The sequence below is a fragment of the Octodon degus genome, unplaced genomic scaffold, assembly GCF_000260255.1.
Source record: "Octodon degus isolate 3935 unplaced genomic scaffold, OctDeg1.0 scaffold00050, whole genome shotgun sequence".
NCBI classification, from domain to species: domain Eukaryota; kingdom Metazoa; phylum Chordata; class Mammalia; order Rodentia; family Octodontidae; genus Octodon; species Octodon degus.
In genome coordinates, this window is record NW_004524626.1 from 3,582,930 (window position 1) to 3,598,845 (window position 15,916).

Below are 15,916 nucleotides of genomic sequence, written 5' to 3' on the forward strand. Positions count from 1 at the left end.
TGTTCAGGGTCTCACTACTAGATTGGACTCATAGTGATATATGCCTGTTTACAGCCTCTCAAGTCCTGGGATTACAGGTGCGCGCTAATATGCCCAGTCTTAATTGAGGTTTCAGCACGCCCCGGGGACGGGGCCAGCACAGCAGTGGGGGTGGGGAATTGAACCCCTGGCCCCTGAGTCTGCTTGCAGGTGCTTTAATCCACTGAGCTATTTGGCTGGCCCTTCATCACCTTTAACATTTATCATTTCTTTGGGTGAGGGCTTTAAACAATCACTTTTTGTTATTTTAAAATATACCTTATTAATTCTAGCTGACATGCTATGCAGTAGAACAGTAGAACTTATTCCCCTGACTAAGAGAAACTTTCCAACCTTGACCATTTCTACTGTGTTCCTACCTCTTGCTTCTTTTCCTGATTTTTCTTCTTAGGAATGGGTGCCTGAACATTCTAAAGGGCTATTAATTTTTCTTTACTTATAATATTCATAACATTTAAATCTTTTTTTATTAACTCCAACTCTACCTGAAATTATTTGGATAGTATAACATTTATAGTGGAAAATGAATACCTTTATTCACTATTTAAGGAAGCTGGGAAGAGGGTCTGTGATTTTGGGGGAGGGAGAAGGCCAGGCAGGGAGAGGTAAAAAGGATCCCCTGTGATGAAAGCATCAATTACACATTACAAACATACACTGATAAAAAGAATAAATGGAAAATAGAAAAGAAAGCTAGATGTGACTGGACTAGGGTTATTGCAGTCTGAGCCATAACCCCTGCTCCTCTATGGACTGATTAATTTCATGTTATAGTACCTTGGAATTTATCCCTTGTGAATCTGGAGTGTAAATCCCTTGATAGCTAAAAAGATCAGGTGAGGAAGGAAAATTCATGACTTACTGTAAATCCATCACTCACTTCAGAAATAGACCTAGTTGATATTTTAAGCACTTTATTTATATGTTGGTATTATAGATTTATTCATTTATTCTTTGTCATTTCCACGTCACCTTTCGGTAATTAGGTAAAAATAGCACCTCAGAGTCTTAACAATGAACTTCCTTTTGAAGTGATCAAGAAAGAATAAACCATCCGGCTCAGAAGTTCAGAATGTGCAAGTCATCAAGCTAAAATTGTTACAAAAATCACTGTTTTCACCTGTGAGTTCCTGTCAGTTTTCTGACACGAGGTTCATGGACACCTACCAGTCATGGACACCTACCAACATGGTCCTGCCCAGACTTGGGGAAGAAGCTTTGTCCTTGTATAAGATGAATTTGAGAAGCTCTTGTTCTGGTATTGTCATTGCTTTTAACTTTGTGGTCCAATTCTTCTGTTTAAACACTGATTTTGAACCCCAGGCTAAATTACATGCCCATTCTTGCATCAGATCTACTCCTTCGTCTCGTTATGGTTGGCTCTCCCTTGGGCAAATGTAGCTGATTCCTGTAAAATATGGAAGATCAATCACTCCGTTCATTTGTTTGTTCATTTGGCCAGTGAACTCACTACTTACTGTCTGTGCATGACACAGTGCTAGAAAGAGGGTGTGAGGTGTGGTCTCAGCCACCTCCCTCCTGTCTCTCTTTTCTGGAGGCTGCACCCCTGGGTCTCCATGCTGTACCTCAGATGTCATGTCTGTTGCTCTTGCTTGTCTTCATTGCCAGCAGGACCTTGGCAGGGCTCTGAATGCCAGCACAAGCTGACTGCCACACTTCTCCCCACATGACCCCTCTGATTTGCAGTCCTATATATTTTTTTTGTGTTTGGTACAGGGTCTCACTGTGCAGCTCAGATTCATAGAGATCCTCCTGTTTTCAACCTCCCCTGCGCTGGGATTATAGGAGTGCGCCACCACACTGGGTCTCAGTCCTGGTTTATTGAGTCCACACTCCCCATGCTGCTACCTTCCAGCTGTTGCCTGCAGCTTGGTTTATTCCTGTTGCACCTGCCTCCAATCTCTGCTTTTCTTTTAGAGTCTTCATTTGAGAAAAGAGTATACGCGTTGCCAGTTTCTTTTGCCACATCTTATTTGAACTGAATTCAACAAACAATGATTCTGTTATGTGTCTAGTGTGAATGCGTGGGTAGATGGAAGGCTAAAAAAGATTTTAATCTCAGAAAACCATTACACATATAACAGACTCCAATTTGGTGAGATAAGGAGAGTTTTCTGCAGTTTGAGGTTTAAAATTTTAGGAGGACAAAAAATTATAAAAGTGTTAAATGAAACACTCATAAAATCTTTGTATCATCTCTAACATGGAAACATCAAGACACAATGTGAAAGAGAGTATCAGCAACGTTTTACAGGTCTAAAATTACTAAGAATGGTTACAGTACAATTGCTTTACTTTTACTATCTCTTACTCAGCAGAAATTTCTTGGGGTCTTTCTCCTCTGCCATTTCAATGAAATACCCATAAATTTGCTTTTCTTTGCTGAAGATAATATGCATATGAAAAGATCTTTTCTCTTGTAGCTGGTTCATCCCAATGTGCAGTGCCTTTCTGATTTCATGATTTGGAATTGTTGACTCCTGCACCCTTGGCCCCTGAGCTAATGCCCCAGTACACACACCATCAGCCTCCTCTTGTCAAATATCACTTCCCTCCTTCCTTGCAGCTGGAGAAGTGTCATTTCTAAGGTCCTGGTTTACTTTTCCTCAAATTCCCTTATTTCCTAAATCCTCAAGGTAAAAACCTTCGTTACAGCCATGCCATCTGCTTTACTTTACTTTTTTATTCCCAACAGCCTATTTCCTCTTTTACTAATTATCCCCACTAGGAGTGATTCATAATTCTACACTGGATCTTAAATTCTTGTGGTTGGGAAAAAGTATACCAAACTCTATTTACATTTACTGAAATCCCTTGTTTACTACAATTTGAAGTAAACGAGAGGGCGTACTTTGTGCAACTTGAGAAAGCAATGCATTAGCTTGGTAAAGCCAAGAGATTTGGTATTTATGGAATGAACAATGTGTTAACAAGGTCTAAAGGAGTTCCTTACAGGAAAGTGAGAGAGCAAGAAGTATCTGGTCTCGCTTGGGAAAGCTGAGGAGGATTCCAGGAGAAGGAGACACTGGAACACAAATTTGGAGAAATTTACAGGGCAGAAAGGAAAAAATTCTAGGAAGGGGGTACAATGCGTGTAGAGGAAGGTGACATTTATCATAATTTGTGCTTGAATCATTACATTTGTAACCATATCCCTCTAGGACAGGGTTCTCAACCTACGGTAATTTTCTGCCCTGGGGAACAGTTTGGTAGTATTTGGACAGTTGGTAGCATTTGACGGGATTTGACAGCTGTGACTGGAAGTAGTTGTGTGTGTGCTACTGGCAGTTGGTAGCCGGAGCCCCTGGATGCTGCTAACAACTCTACAATACACAAGGCAGAACACACAGTGAAGGATTGTCTACTTCAATGTCTCTATGAGGTAAGTCTCATGAGGACTGGCATTACCTCAGTATCTGTAGAGGCAAGCATGGTTGGAGTCAGAGCTGCTATTCCTTTAACAGTTATTGAGAGAATGACACATTTGGGGAACAACACTACGTATTCTGAATTAGGAGTTGGGATCCAATTAAAAACAGTTGGAAATCTATTGCTGTGACATAAATCATGAAGGACATCTTGTAAAACATTCAGTCTCCTTTTAATATATAGCCTTTAAAGGGCCACTGGAGGTTTTTGGAGGAGAATGATTCTATCTCATTTATATTTTAGTAAGATGACTAAGCAGCCATGTAAGAGCCAAGAGATTGGGCAGCCACTTAGAAAGATATTGTAGCAGTACACACCAAGGGAGAAAGAAGTAGACATCTGGAGTGATGCTAAGGAGTCAGAACTGATGGCTTAGTTGCCAGTTAAATATGGAAGAGGGTGGTGAGATCTTTGGCTTGGATATTGGTATCATTACTTGGGATGTAAAACACAGGAGAAAAAGCAGGATTTGCGTGTGTGCATGTGTGTCCTTGAACATTTATTTTAAAACATCAAGTTATATCATTATAGCTGAACATGCCATTGATGAATCCATTACTCAGGCACTGAGGATATTAATGTAAATAATTTCAGTGTTTAAAAAGTTCCCATGTTCATAGTAGCATTATATACAACAGAGAAAGGTTGGAAACAACAGGTGAATGGATAAACAAAATATGATAGATTGCTAGGCTAAATTTTATCCTGCTATGAAAAGGAATAAAAAAATACCATCTACAACATGGTTCAACCTTGAAAATATTATGCTAGCGAAGGCAGTGAGGTACAGTGCATTATACTCCACTTATGTGAAATATCCAAAATAATTAAATCCATAGAGACAGAAGACATGTTAGTGGTATGCAGAAGCTTAGAAAATAATTGTTTAATGCACACAAGGAAGGTCTCGTTGGAAGCCCATATAAATCTACTTCTCCTAGAAGGTGGATGATTGTACACCACCGTGACATAATAAATGTCAGAGAATTTTACACATTAACATGAGTAACTAGATTTTAAGGTAGTGAACTCACACAGTTTATGTTATGTAAAATTCAACTAAATTTTGTATAAAAGAAGAAACAGTCTTATGAAAAATAGTAAAAATACATGGCAAATGGATAATTGTCTCTAGTAATACACAATGTTTTTCGGGCTGTAGAAGTTATATGAACAAAGCCTCAACAACAATGAAAGCCCATGGCAGGAGCAGGGAGAAAGCAGGGATTTAAGAGACCATTTGCTCTATTTTTACAATCCTGATTGCTATACTTCATGTGAGGCTTAATGGAGTTATTCTGCAGACATAAGTGGTTCCATCAGTGTCTGTAACCAGTCAGTGGCAGAAGTCTGAAAAAGAGGAGTCCACCTGTTCTTAAAAATTTAATACTTTCCTTTCCTAGCCTTCATATCCATAATACTGGCAGAAAACAAAGCCAGAGAATGGAGTGATAATTAGAAAAATTACAGAGAGAAAATAAATGTTTTTTAAAAAGAATAAACACAGGATACAACTTAAAATTGTTTGATTGATCTTTAATGTTTTAGATAATCCCCCAAAGAGTCTTTTCTACTTGACTTATTTTTTAAAAATAAAGAATGGGCTGCAAATGTAGTGTAGGGAATAATGAACAGGAAGGGTGGTCTTACAATTAATTGAGGGTATGTATCTTCTTGTATAAAGTGACTATATTCATACATCTTTTAAAAAATAAAATGTTCCCAGTATGTTTATAATACCTTTCAAAGATGGTAACGAAAAGCTGGAAACACTGGATAATTAGAAGAGCCCCAGCCCTCAGAAGTAAAAGAAATACCACTTAACCTACCTCCTTCTCAAAGAATGAATCATTTATTCCTTCCTGCAGCAATCACAGGTACCGAGACTAGAAGAATACTTATGATGATAATTGCCTTCGAGCTGCTTGTAATTTAGTGGGGATGTGTGAGAGATAAACAATGTGAAAAGATTAGCAATAGAGATCTTTCTGTGGGAGAAAATGGGTATCTAACTTTGCCTAAAACTGTGAAAGTAGTTCCCCCTGAGGGATGATAAAGCTTTCATGGGTGAGGATCGGTTGGGTTGGCACTCCGGGAATAATCAAGAACCTACCAAACCAAGGTAGCACGGTACAATTAAATCATTCACTCTATCAATTATTGAATATAGTTTTTATGCTCACTTTGTCTCCGGCACTGTGATGTGTTGGGAGGTGAGGCAAGAAGGTTCCTGTCTTCATGACCTTGTAGGCTAGCAGAGCACACAGGTATTCAACTGTCTACACAACAAACTTACATGAGGATGTGGCAATGACTCTGCTCTAGCATGGGACACAAGAAAGAACTCTAGAAATGGCAGCCTTGGAATGACAGTGGTGTTCTAGTCAGGGCAAGCTGCTAGGATAATATGCTATGCACTGGTAGTATAGACAGTAGACATCTACTTCTCGCTGTGACAGTGACTGGGAAGTCTAAGATCAAGCTGCAGGCAGATCTGATCCCCAGTGATGACTGTCCTTATTTCTGGTTTGCAGATTTCCACCTGCTTGATGTGTCTTCAGATGGGAGACAGGCTGGGGGAAAGGGCAGAGGGCTTTAATGTGTTTTCCTCTTAGAAGGGTACCAATCTCATTGCAGGCATCTAATAAGCTCCCAAGGTCCCCCCTTGAAATACCATCCCATGGGACCTACATCTTAAATATAAAAATTTGGGTTAAAAATTCAGCCCATGATAAATAGATAAATATTAAATAAAGGAAAAGAAATGGATTAAAAAAAAGAGAGGCAACCATGGAGGCCTTGAAAGACACATTGAGGAATTTAGTGCAATCATAGTCAGACTCCAGAAGTGGGTTAATTCCTAGGCCAAATATCAACCTGAGTCCTCACCCCAACTTGAACCATGATCAGGTTTGTGATTAGGACAGTAGCTCTGTCTGTGGCCTAGAGAACAGATCAGAGGTGGGCAAGGAGAGCTTCAGAGGCTTTTCCAGATGAGATGATAACTGGTGTTGGAGTTTGGATTGGCAATTTTGGGAATGAAAAGAATTAGGTGGATTTGAGATGTGAGTTTCAGGACAAAGAAGAGATCAAATATGACTATGTATTTTTGTTGGTTTGTTTGCTTTTATTTTGTACTGGGAATGGAACTCAGGACCTCACGGTTGCTAGGATGTTTCTGAAGTACAGAATTCTGGTAGAGAAGAGGTGAGGGAATATAAACAATGAATTATCTTTCAGACACATTGTGTTTGAAATATCTGTACATGATTTCTCATGGTTGGAACATACTCTGATTATGGTAAAGACTTTGCAGACGCAGGGAGGTGAGTGGCACCCTTTTCACGGCAGTCAAGGTGTACATTGTAAGGGTGGCGTACTTTTGGGAGGTTCTTGGTAGGGCATGTCTGTGGTTTGTTTTATGGTTCAGAATAATTTTCCTGGAAGTCAGAAGGATGGCTTGTAGGAGCTTATATTGGAGACAACTGATTAGAAAACAATGTATCATGGAACATAACAGTACTACAAGTTTGCACAAGAAGAGGATAAAAGTTATGCTTGAAGGACAGATTCACAGACATCGTCAAGAGGCTATCAGGTTGTAGGGAAAAACTGAGAATGAGTCCTCCATTTCTTTGGAAAAATGAGTGGATGATGGTGCCATTAACAGCAATGGAGAAGGCATGGGTAAAAGTAGATTTTTGAAGGCGAATTTAGATTTGAACGTAGTAAGTTTTGCAGGACATTCAACCATTGCTGCTTTCTGTGGGATCACCACTGGCCTCTTCCAAATTATCCTTATACCTTCTTTCTAAAAGTGGACTTTCTTGACTGTCTTTGCACTGTCCCTCAAAGAAGATGTCTTTTAAACCCAGGACTTGAGATCTCTTTTTAGTGTAAGCATTGCGACTAAGGGCTCACCCTTGTTCTATGAACTCAACGCTAGCTGCGCATCCATAACTATTTCTGGGTATGCTTATTTGGATGTTTTGCAATTTTCCAATTTGACATATTTACATGTCAGCTTTTCAGCATTTCACTACTTCCTGTATTTATCATTTTTGCTTACTCTCCAGATGCACACATGTAAAACCTCAGAATTATCTGAGTCTCCCAGGGTCTTTGTTTTTCAAATAGAATTCATCATAAAGCCTTATTTTTTTCCCCTCTGTGAGGTCACCATTTGAATTCTTCCCATGTTGCTACCACTATTGTCACCAAAAAGAAAAAAAAATCCTAGATTCTATTATGCACCAGGTAATCAAAATGTCTCAGAATATAACACTAGTGGAATCGAAACCAAGACAATCAACGGAGGACACTTAACAGTATAAGAGTATCATTGTAGAATCTAATGCACAGCAGAGTAACCAGTGTGGGGATGATTAATTATAGTTATAGAAATCAATGAAAAGTTTATAAGAGAAGCACAACCCTAGATGAATAGGTATGGCACAGTTAATGAGAAAAGGAAGAGGTAGGGGTACATGATTTGATCAAAAGTATTGAAGCTTACAGAAGGCGTGGCATATTAAAGCTAAACAGTTAGGATATCCCTAGTCAGGATAGCAAGAATACACACTGTACAGGAGAGAGATGCAGGAAATAAGGCTACAGAGCAACTAAATAAACACTGTCATCGTGGAATGCATTTCACCATCACCAACCGGTACCACAACTTATTAGCTGCTTTGGATGTTTCTAGTCACTCCTTCACCTGGTTAATAAGAATTTATTTTGCATGGTATTTAGCACAAGCTTGTAAAGCACTATATCATCTATATCTCATTTGCTCAACACAATATCCCTTGGAGTAATGTGCTCAAGTTAATAACTTTGTCAATAACACACAGCCAAGTTTAGATTCTAGATCTTCGACATCTAATTGTCAAATTATTCCCACGTATCTACCCATTCTGGATGTTTCTTCAACACTAACTGTGCTATGGGTCTCATTCTACTGCTCAAACACTTTCATTGGCTCCCTAATGTCCCATATCATTGGGAAGAGGCCTTTGCTTGGTATTTTGGAGACCATAATTTGGAATAACAATACATAATTAATCTTGTTTTCTTACATTCAACAAAACATGCCTTTGTATTTTGGCTAGCTACTGCAACTTACCAAACTATCCCAACATAAAATAGTTTAAAACATCATGGGCCAGTCAGATAGCTCAGCAGACTAATGTGCCTGTTTAGGCGGAGTAGAGCATGCCGGTCCCGCCCCCAGCGTGTGCTGAGACAGTGATTGAGACTGGGCATGGTGGCGCGTGCCTGCAATCCCAGCTCTTGGGAGGCTGAACACAGGTGGATCACTACGAGTCTGATCTACATAGTGACACCCTGTAGACCCTGTATTAAATAAAAAAATCTAAACAAACACCAAAATAAAATCAATATTGTATCTTTTTATTTATTAAACCTGGAATTCAAGTAGGGTTTCACTGGGTGTCTATTATGTTCTGCTTTGTGTTCACTGAAGTCCAGTGGAGTTTGTCTGACATCTGGCCCGGCGTGCAGGGGCCAAGAGGACTTGCTCAGGTGTCTGGTGTTAACTTAGATGGCTAGAAGGCTAAGCTCAGTTTGACTGCTGACTGAAATGCCTGCACATCTAGCAGCCTAGCACAGCAAATGGCTATCTCATTTAGCTTGGAGAGGCTGTTCCAAACCTGACGAGAAGAAACTGTGAGGCTTCTCCTACCTTAGCCTTGGAAATGTTGCTTCTATCTGTTCTACAATAAATAAGAGAAGCACGATGTCAACTGTGATGTGAGAAGACGAGTTTATCAAATGCGATTCATTAGCCACTTTGGAGAGGAACATATACTTGACTTTATAAATTTTTATTGTACTGGAACATGCCATTCTTGTTTACTGAGTCTGAATCTTTATCCATCTTGGTCTTCCCTCCAGATTCCATCCAACACCTCTTTGACTTACCTAAAACCTACTTGAGTTTCATGGATTAAGTTTAATATAGAATATTGTAAGTCATTCTCTCTATATTCTTATGTTTGAAGAAAACCTCTCCTAATTTTGGAATACACTAGCATTTATCACCTGGAGATAAGAATAGGAAAGGGAAAACTGGATCTGAGCTATCAGAGTTAAAGAACGGGAAGAGCTACATGCCTGTTTGTGTGTGGCAGGTCAGCAGACTCAATTAGAATTGATATTATAGCTGTGAACTGCAATGGCCAAGAGAATCGAGGAAGGAGGCAATGCCAGGGGAGCAGTGGAGCTAGATAAAAGGGTTTTGCGAGTAATAAGGGGAGAGAAGGAAGATCTAGAGACAGGTCAGGAGGAGAGTAAAGCAGACATGGGAGCCTCCCATCCAGGAGGTGCTGGTCAGAAACTGCAGGCTGAGAGGTACAAGATAAATAAGATGGGCCAGAGGAAACATTATGGAGATGGGACACAAAATAGCCACAGATTTATAGACTTCAGAATACCCAAGGGAGATTTTTATAGCAGAAAAAATATGAGGACTTATAGAAACAGTGAAGAGAGTAATAGGGAGAAAGTTGGTGGATTACAGATCTCCACAACCCAAGGGAGGATGGAGTTTAAGAAAGTGAAGATAGTCGAATGTTAAATGCTGGAAATATGTGATGAAGCAGGGTACTAAAGAATACCCTTGAGATTTGTGAATTTGATACCACTGCCTGCTAACTTAACTCATTAGGAGGAATCTAGATTATACTCACTGTCAGTGAACACTGCAGTCCAGTATAGAAATAGTGGATTATAAATAGAACTCTTTTTAAACTTTGGTCCTCAGGATGCAATGGCAGGATTCATACACACTGGGCAAGTACTCTACCACTGAGCTACCTCCTTGGCCCTCTACACAGAATTGTTTTATTTTATTTTAATTAGTATATGATTGTAGTATATCTAAATTCTTTCTTCATGCCTCCAAATCTTAGTGATGATTGTTCTCAGGTGGTATCACTAAGGGACAGGTGTGTGTGTGTGTGTGTGTGTGTGTGTGTGTGTGTGTATGTGTGTGTGTGTGCTTGTGTTCACTATGCTGAAATATTTTCCAAACACAGCTCTGCATTAAAAATAAAACCATTAGGGGAACCAATGGTTCACTCGCTAAGTTCCCACAGTAGACTTACTAAATGAAATATGCTAACTGTGGGCTCCAAGAACTGGCTGATTAGAAACTGCTGATACAGTTTTGAGATGTACAGATGTCTCAGGCTTCACAAAATAGTGGATGGCTTCGTGGGAGCAGAACTGAAATGCAATTAAGTTTAGATTAGAAAACTGCAAGATGAAAACTACCCTAAGAAGTCATGGTGTAAAGAATAAACATGAGGAACAAAAATCTTTAACTGAAGACCAGTATTTTAGTAGTTACAGAAGCTATAAATTCAAATATAGATTTATTTTTTACCCTCTCTTTTTTTAACCTCAGCAAGCAACGTGGACAGTTTTGTGAAAATCTATCATCAGAATTCCAAGCCATTTTCCTAGTTTATTTTTTGGCCTCAGCTGGGGGAGGAGGGTAAGAAGAATGTAATTTGTGAGGCAAGCTAAACCTCAGGAATTATTTCAAACCAAATACTTTCTTTTTTTTTAACTGTTTAATGTCTGGAAGTTTGAGGTTGGGGGCAGGGGAAGGAGCAGAACTCCAATGTAAACCTTTGTCATTTCCTGGGAGGTACCCTGCATTTAACCCTTACTGGCAGCATACTTAAATAGATTTTGACCAAGAGCTGGGCCAGCCAACTTTATGCTTTTCTGAATGTTTTTCAGCTTGTTGGTTTCTTTACAAATCAGTGGAAAAAGGTAGTTTTCTAGGCAAGCAAGTGGAGCCATGTGGATGTCAAAGATACCAGCACTATTTAATGGTTCTGTTTTCCCACATTTTTTGGTGATAATTTGCGACACATCACAAATAACGTCACATTTTATTAATCATATTAAGATATGAGTTAGCTCATCGTGTCGTGCTGTGTCTATTTTTTTTTTTTTTTTTACAAGATTCTTTTCCTCTTCTTAAATCCAAAAGAGTAACTTTTGAACTTGAGCACCAGGAAAGGGTTACAAACGCCTTTCTTTTCTTGATGTATAACAGCTGGCCAGAAAGCTTCCGCATGCTCAGTTTGGGCTCCTAGTAAGTAACTCAGCACTGATACCCTCCCCCATGCCTCTCTCCATAGAATTCCATGCGAAGTAAAATCCTGGGGAGAAAGCAAAGGAAGCAGCTCTGAGTTTAAAAAAAAAAGAAAGAAAAAAGAAAAAAAAAAAAAAAAGAAGAAGAAGAAGGGTGGGTTGAAATGCAACGACTCATTTTCAGCCTGCAATACTCATAGTTAGAGTGTTATTTCTGAAAAGGAATTATTAAGGACAAGGAATAGTCAGAGCCTTATGGAGAGTTGGAGCCCGAATCGGAAGCCCAAAACCAAAAATCACAATTAAGACGGAAATCTCTGCGTCTTCAATAATGACTTGGCAGCTTTTGGCTGCGTAAAACTTACGGTAGATAACGGCTTTCTTTGTGCCTCTAATCAGTGTCTTACAGAAGTGACCTTGCTGGCTACAAATAAACAGGGGCACACAAAGACGGGTGTCCACACAACGGCACACCCTTCGGTCAGCATAATAACCACTTAGGGTGTGCAGAAATACACATGATTCATGAGGTCCTTAACTAAACACATTAAGAAACTATATATTATATTTTCTTCAAGTCAGGATAAGTGCTTGAAATAGCAATCAGGCAGGAGAAGTGGAAATATTGGGCTCAGAATGGTCTCTCGTGCGCTCCCTCCCTTGCTTTCTCCATCCCCATTTCCCTATCCCCCTCCCATGCAGTATCAGTGAGCAATACTCATCTTTTGAGTAAAATTAACTTCTTAAAGAAAGAAATACAACTTCATTTTCATTTAAACCGAGGGACAGTTGGAGTGGGTCCATACTAACATGGTCATTTTCAAGTTAGAGTGAGAAGAAGAGTGAGGGAGGAAAGGGAGGAGGGAAGAGAGAGGGAGAGAGAGAGGAAGAGGGATGGAGGGAGGGCAGCTGAGAGAGGGAGGGAGAGAGAGGGAAAGAGGGAGGGAGAGAGAGAGAAGAAAAAGGAGATAGAGGAAAAGGAAGAGGAGGAAGGAGGGAAGGAGGGGGAGGAGGGATAGAGGAAGGAGGAGGAGGAGGAGGAGAAGGAGAAGCAAGAGCAGGGCTGGGTCCCTGGCTGGTGGCTGAGGGCAGGACAGACTCCCTCTGGGCGGTGCCTCTGCAGAGCCACGCTGGCTTCCCTCTGAAAGGCAGGGGAGCAGAGTAGCCCCCCTGGGCCGTGCTCCAGCTGGTCAGCTATGTGGCAGTGCTCTGATTGTTGAACCGAATTCTTTCCTTATTACATGTCTCTCTTCTCAATTTAATAGAAAGTACAGTTCTTGGGACTTTTCTGTTCATGAATTTGAAGGAAGTCAGAAATGAGAAGCTTATTTTCTTTTCATTTTGTGAGGAAATGTTTGCAGATTCTACAGCTTGAAACTACTTTTATAAAAAGAATTCTAAGAACAGAAGGAAATAAATCTGATCAGCCCTATAGGATAAATATTCCAAAGAATCTATAATTTATCATGCAGAGTCCATTAGGGTCGATTGGTTGCTTCTAATGGACTTTTGTGGTGCTTTGCCTTAAATTGGTTGTGCAGATTTAACGATTAGTCTAATGTTACTCCGCTCCTATATGTTCAAGGGTAAATTATGGAGCTGGATTGCTAATTTTTTTTGGACAAATGGCAAAAATAAAAATGAGAGCAGGGTAAGATTCTTCTTGAGCATCATTCCTTTTATTGGCAAATTAGGGAAAATATTTTCTTAGTCTCCTTACAGAGAATGATGAACAGAACTGCTATTTGTGAGTTTACCAGTTGCTTTTGAAAATAAAATGGAGAGACATGGCAGAATACAAATCAGTGATTCTCAAGTGGGCGTAGAACCTGGAAGATAGAAATGATGGTCATTTAAGTTTCAAACTACAGACTGTAGTCAGATTTGGGGGCTTTTTAGGTTCTGAAGCTTTTAATTCCTGGTTAATACAGTCTCCTCGTCCCAGTAAAGTTTAGTCCCCCCCGTCCAGTAAGATAGAACACTATAGGATCAATTATTATTGACTTGGTTTCCTAATGGATCTGGAGATCCTGGATTCCTACCTAAGGCTGACTGATACACAATTTTTAGGAGTTGGCCCAGCAGTCAGTGTTGTAACAGATCCTTTCTGGAGTTCTCTTCCTCTACAAATGACCAAAAGGAATATTGGTGATTTCTTCAGAGAACTGCTGGTCTGACCTTATCATTTTGGCAAAGAGTGCACTGAGGGCAGGAGCGCTTTGCCCTCCCAGCAAATGCCTTCAGACTTGAATTTCAGCTTCGCTGCTTGGGAGTAAGGTGTCTCCCCACAAGGTAGAGGATGGAGTCAAGGTTGCAGCAGAGGTGAGACCCTCAGGTGCCGCGATTCTGTGTTCACTGCGGCTCGCACACCTGGCTACAAGGCCACAGAACCGTCTGAGAACTACAAGACTCTATCCTCCTACACTTAGCCAGCCTCAGAGATCTTGCCACGTAAGATGACCAGGCCACTGTGCGCTGCTGTGATTCCAAATCCTCCCAATCAATATGTGTCTCTACCATGCTGTATTTGTTGCTGGGCTTTATAGTACTGCCTTGAACTTGTAGTTGTTTGAAACTCTTATAATAATTGGCTTAACAGGCATAAAGATTACTGGCCAAAAGGTAGCCATTGACATTCATTTCCCTTCCAGAGAAAAAGACTGTACATTTAGACAGTTTTTTAATCTTTTAAGAAACACAGCTGCAGAGAGTTACTGATCAGTTTCTGCCCTTGGGAAAAAAAAAAAGGAAAATAGAGCCTCATTAACTTAGACTTAACTTTTTTGTGATTATGCAAATATACAGAATAATATAAATGAGATCATAAGGGAAAAGATTAATTAAGGGGAAAAATTTTCCAGGTATACAAGAAACAAGCAGGTAAAAAAGTTAATTCTGGCTAACTATTCTCTCCTTAGCATCTAGCATATTACCTAGCAAATAATATGAGCTCAATAAGTTTCTGTTAAAAGAATGAATGAATAAATGAATAAAAATGTACTTACAAAATAAGCAGATGTTGGCAATACTTGGGCTGGTGTGGGATATGATATTCTAATTGCAAATCTTGCTTTTTTATTTATTAAATTCGAATCTCAATGAAGCAGCTCTGTCTAGTTTTAATTACCACTGGCTCTTTAAAGCAATAAACCTGAATTTCATTAAAAGAATTATATTATCCAAACTTCATTAATTCATAGTCGTTTACCCCCTTTATTTTGTACGGCATGGTGAGGTCTAATTTCATTGAAATGACCCAGAGGGAAGTAAGCGATACCAAATAGGAGACAAGAAAACTGATTAAAGAAAAGACTCCAATATTTCTCAGAATGTCTGTCTTTCTTTATGAAAGTCAACCTCACCTGAGAGACAACAAAGAAATAAAATACAGTTTCAGAGGATATAGCTAGAGATTGGACTGTCTTTGAGGTGCCAGGTAAGTTGTTAGGAGACATAGAAGGTAATAATCATAAATACCTCCATGATAGAATAAACACCATCATCTACATGAAAAAAAGCTACTTTTAAATGTGAAGTGTTGATGTAAATCCTATCAAAATAGCTCAGTGTTTCTCATCAATGTTGGGTGGTTTAGAAATGAATAAACACCAAAAACCTTGTTGTCTTCTAAATCTTTGTTCAAACTCTTTAAACATCAGTGTCAGATATGTTTAGGATTGAGCTAGGTGGCTGGAGGTAAAGTCTCTTGGCTTAATTTTACCATGTACATGGTAAAACTAAAAGCTAATATACTGAGGCAAACGCATTTGCCATCACAAAGGGTTAAACAAGGCTGGCATTAGCTTGCCGGTTGTTCCCCCTTCAGTTAAGAGGCAAAGCTGATTATAATCAAGAGAATAGAAGGGAAAGAGATGGAGAATGGCTTCCATTGGCTAAATCTCAGTGTCTGTTTTATTTAGGTTTACTCTGATTTTCGGTAGCTAATTGCTCTTTTCCCTTATTCCTGGTACCAGGGCCCATCTTCATCTCTGTCAGTGTATTTTTCTATAATATGTGCAATGTGCTGTATTGGCTTTTACAGGAATTTATTCATTTTTCCCCAAAGCACAAATGTGTTGTCCTTAGGCCCATTCTCTCACATTAAGCAAATAAAACTTCTATGCTTCGGTAGGTCCTTGCATCCTTCACCATTAGCAATGACATTCTATTGGGCCTAATGGAAAACTACTACATAATAATTAGATTTCATAGAGATGATAACCAGCAAGTTTTTTTTTAAATTGCTGAGTGTGACCAGAATACATTTTACTGCCACAAAATATTAATAAAATGGACT